Source organism: Dermochelys coriacea, chromosome 14 (genome assembly GCF_009764565.3).
Source record: "Dermochelys coriacea isolate rDerCor1 chromosome 14, rDerCor1.pri.v4, whole genome shotgun sequence".
Classification (NCBI taxonomy): Eukaryota; Metazoa; Chordata; order Testudines; family Dermochelyidae; genus Dermochelys; species Dermochelys coriacea.
In genome coordinates this window covers 36,438,966-36,442,913 of record NC_050081.1, presented here as the reverse complement: position 1 = coordinate 36,442,913, position 3,948 = coordinate 36,438,966, and the positions used below count along the sequence as shown (strand labels likewise).

Sequence of the window (3,948 nt, the reverse complement as noted above, 5' to 3'; positions counted from 1 at the left end):
CCTTGGTGTCTGCTGGTTGTGTGGGGAAGGGGCCATCTCTGTGCATCTGTACAGCGCCTGGCACAGCAGGTTCAAGGTCTGCGGCTGGAGCCGTGAACACTGCCACACTAATGAGAGAGGTGCCCTGCTGCAGCTTCTGTCTCGGATCACTTCATTTCACCACTGAAATAGGAATGAGCCAGATGCACAGGGGAGACATTTCGTTGTTCTTACAGTCCTGCTGATGGCTGAGATGCAGCAGGGTCTGGGAGTTGGACTCCAATTCCCACTAGCTAGAATCCCTCAATCCACCCTGACTTGGTACAGTGCTAGGAACCCTGGGATACCTACCCAGGGTGCAATGCAAGTGGAACTGGTACAGTTGTCCAACACTTCCCTTTACAAGCCCTTTTGTTCAGTTGCTTATAACTTTTCCAGGCATCATCCATTTGGGCTGAAGTTTTCCACGCTGCGTGTCCTCCTTAGGTTGAATATTTGGGAGAAATTTCAGCCAAAACGATTCAGCTGTTTCCAAGAATGAGGCTAAGGGAAGCGCCTTATTTTGCTCAAGCTAAAATGGTCTAGTGACTCTTTGAGAAGCTCTAGTCTCCCCGTGTTTCAGAGCAGGGACTCAAAACTGGGCAAGGGCGTAGCCTGTGTGTCAAGGCTGATATGTTTTTAGCCATCCCTGGGAAAATTTTGCCTACATTTGGCCACATCATAAGCCTTTGAAAAATTGTGGCCTGCACATGCTTTAGATCTTAGCTGCTAAGTTCTCCAAAGATCCTATGTGTGGGCTCTGGCCTAGTGCTGCTCAAGTCTTCCCCTGCAACTGCAGTTCTGGGCGGACTGTGCTGGGCTCCGGCCTGGGAACGGAGAGCAGGCAGCCTCTCTCCTGCCCTCTCAGTGCCCCTCTGCCAGGCCCAGGCAGCGTGGAGGAGGAACCTGCCTGATTCACATGCAGAAGGGACAAGAGGCAGACCTGGATGGAGATGGGCTTTGCAGGGGCAGGAGACTGGGACTGAGAACCAGTCTGAAGGAGGGCAGATGGGTCTAATGGGTGCTTATGTGTGGGAGAGGGAGAAAGGGACATGGGTGGAGGGCATGCTGACTGGAGACTAGGGTGAGGGGGGAAGACGGACAATAGAAGAAGGGGCAGAAGGTGACAGGCTGAGGGGTTGCTGGGGGTGAGACTATGCAGAGGAGTCTGTGCCCACTAGGACACACTCCCCCCAAGGCCTGGAATGGAGCCAAGATCCTGAGTCTCACTATACCATCTGCAACTAGCTCTGAAACCCACCTGCAAAGCATCTCCTGGCCCTCTGGTGCTAGGCTGTAGAGAGGATGACAACCTCCTACTGGTATGTTACGCCAGTAGCTCAAGTTGCAGAGGAGTGCAACCTTACTAGGTGTCAGTACGATGCCACAGGATGGAATTGGTTTTTTTGGTTCGCTGTTTAAAAACAGGGCCCTTTGCAGTCATTGCTGTGGGGAGGGGTGGTCAGTCTGAGGTTTAATCCCTTCCCTTGTGGGCAGCAGGATTCTGTGTTGCTGCTTCCCTGCAGCAGCCTAGAGGCCAGGGTAGAGGGGCTGGCTGGCACCACACCATGCTGGTGGAATAATGCACCTGATTGTAGAAGCTTCCACAGGTACCTTGAGCCACAACAGCTTGTACAATGGCCAACAGACTCCTGCGATGTCCCCCTCTCCAATCACCTCAGTGATGTTAACTCAGAAAACTACTGATTTTTGTTGGGCATTCACAGGTGGTCCAAGTTGAGCCAATCTACTATACTGGCCAGATGTTAACTCTGAAACCTACTCTTGACGGTGCAACTGGTAAATGTGACTTAATAGGTTGCAAGGGCCTGTAATAAACAGGTCTGAGATGAACAGCTCAGCCCCCTCATCTTGTTAACATCAGGGGGTGTTGAGTCTGAAACCTACCAATGATGACTTGGCCATCATTAACTACCTTGCAGCACATCATGTTCAGTGACACAGCCTGGATGGAGTCGGGGAAAACACCCAAATACAAGGTCACTTCCAGCCTTGACTCACCCTTGCCATATCTAGCACCTAGAGGCCCTGCTGCAGTCGCGTTCAGCTCTGTTTCCCCACCCCCTGCTGCCTTTACTCATCCATGGAGCATTTACCAGCTAATGCTGAGACCACCCCATGCAGCATCATCTCAATGGGGTGTATTAGCATCAAGTGCCCACCACAGCCCCCATAGGCCACTGCCCAGCCTGTGCCAAAGGAGAGAGGCTTAAGGAACAGACACACTCCCAACAGATGCAGGACAACAGCTGGATGCAACAAGGGTGAGCTGAATAGGCCTGGCTGAACTGAACACGGGCTGCGGCTCCGAGGGCACCAGGCTAATGTGCTGGCAGGGGGAAGTAGATGGGGGACAAAGGTGGTGTCTACACTTGCCCCAGCCTGGGCTCAGCTCCCAGTGGTTCTCAACCAGTGGTCACAGAGGTCTTCCATGGGGTACATCAAGTCATCTAGATATTTGCCTAGTTTTACAACAGGCTTCATAAAAAAGCACTAGCCAAGTCAGTGAACACTAAAATTGCATATGACTTGTTTATATGGCTCTATGTACCAAAATGCAAGAACAATATTTATATTCCAATCAGTTTATTTTATAATTTTAGGGTAAAAATGAGAAAGCAATTTTTCAGTACTGGTGGCTGAGACACTTGTGTCTGATTTTGTAAGTCATTTTTAAGTGAGACAAATCTTAGGGGAGTACACAAGACAAATCAGCCTCCTGCAAGGGGTACAGTAGCCTGGAAAGGTGGAGAATCCCTGATTTAGGGAGCAGGACACAGGGGGCTAGGTTCTGATCTAGCCAGTTGTGAGAACTGGGTCTATGACTTTACCCTAATTGAGCACCCTGGGAGCAGCAAGTTTGTTAGAAGACACCATAGCAACCCTGTTGACTGGAAAAGGTCTGAAAGAGCAAGATCCCCCCCAAATTAGCCCAAACACACAGGCCTGGAATTCAAGCAGGAGATCTGAGCTAAACTCAGGCCTGGTTAAAAACAAGAGCATCAAGCCAGAGCTCTGTGACCCAATACCAGCGGGTCAGAAACTAGGCCCAAGGGGGGTATGAAATGAGGGGGGTGGGCTAGCCTGCCCCCCCATTCCTTTTGGGGGTTCTTAAAGAGACTCAAGGTTGAAAAACAGGCTATTGGAATGAAATTAGCTACTGTCCGGCAGCCTTCCCCACCAGCTTCTGGGACACCAGACCCACCTTCACCTTAACAGGGTGGGTCAAAGAGTGACTCAGAGACCCCTCCGCTTGCTGCAGCAAAATCCCAAACCCCACTTGGGACATGACTTTATCTTCCCCCCCTGTCCCCCCCAGACATGTCTTTTTCCTTCCTCATCACCACTGCTGGGAGCCTATGACCAGAGCGGGGGCCTGAACTGCCCGCTGCTGGCACAACTTTGCCAGGTCATGGAGCAGCTGATCAGCCCCCCTGGGCTGGATCCATGCTTCTCCGGTACCCAAGGTTGCGAGAGAGAGAGAAGCTGCATTGTCCCTTGGCGGGGTACTTTCTTCTCCCCTCTGGTGAGCATTCAGCTCGGCCTGTCTGCCAGCAAACGGGATGGGAACTCAGCTAAACTCCTCCAGCCTTGCTCCCATCTCGGGGCCCATCAGAGAAGCCGCTTTCTCCCACTCAAGGGGAAGGGAGGCCGTTCACCTGACAGCCTGAGTGGAAGCGTAAAGAGTCAAGGTTGTGCCTGGTTTTTCTCCTCCGCTGTGTGTTTAGTCAAAAGGCTGGTTAACGGTGCGAGTGCCAAACCCTGCACCCCGTTCGACACGGTTTAGCCTTTCCCTCTCCATGGCAGGAACACAGAGGGGCCCATCCCACGTTCAACCATTGGCCCCATGTGTGTCACAAGTTGTGGGGGCTCAGCCCAGCCTCCAGCAGGGCAGGCACTCTGCTCCCA

General features: G+C 52.2%; 1 pseudogene; it reads left to right on the top strand.

Moving 5' to 3' along the window:
* LOC119842653 overlaps nucleotides 1–3,948 on the top strand; it is a 1,040,433-nt pseudogene that overhangs the window by 543,304 nt on the left and 493,181 nt on the right.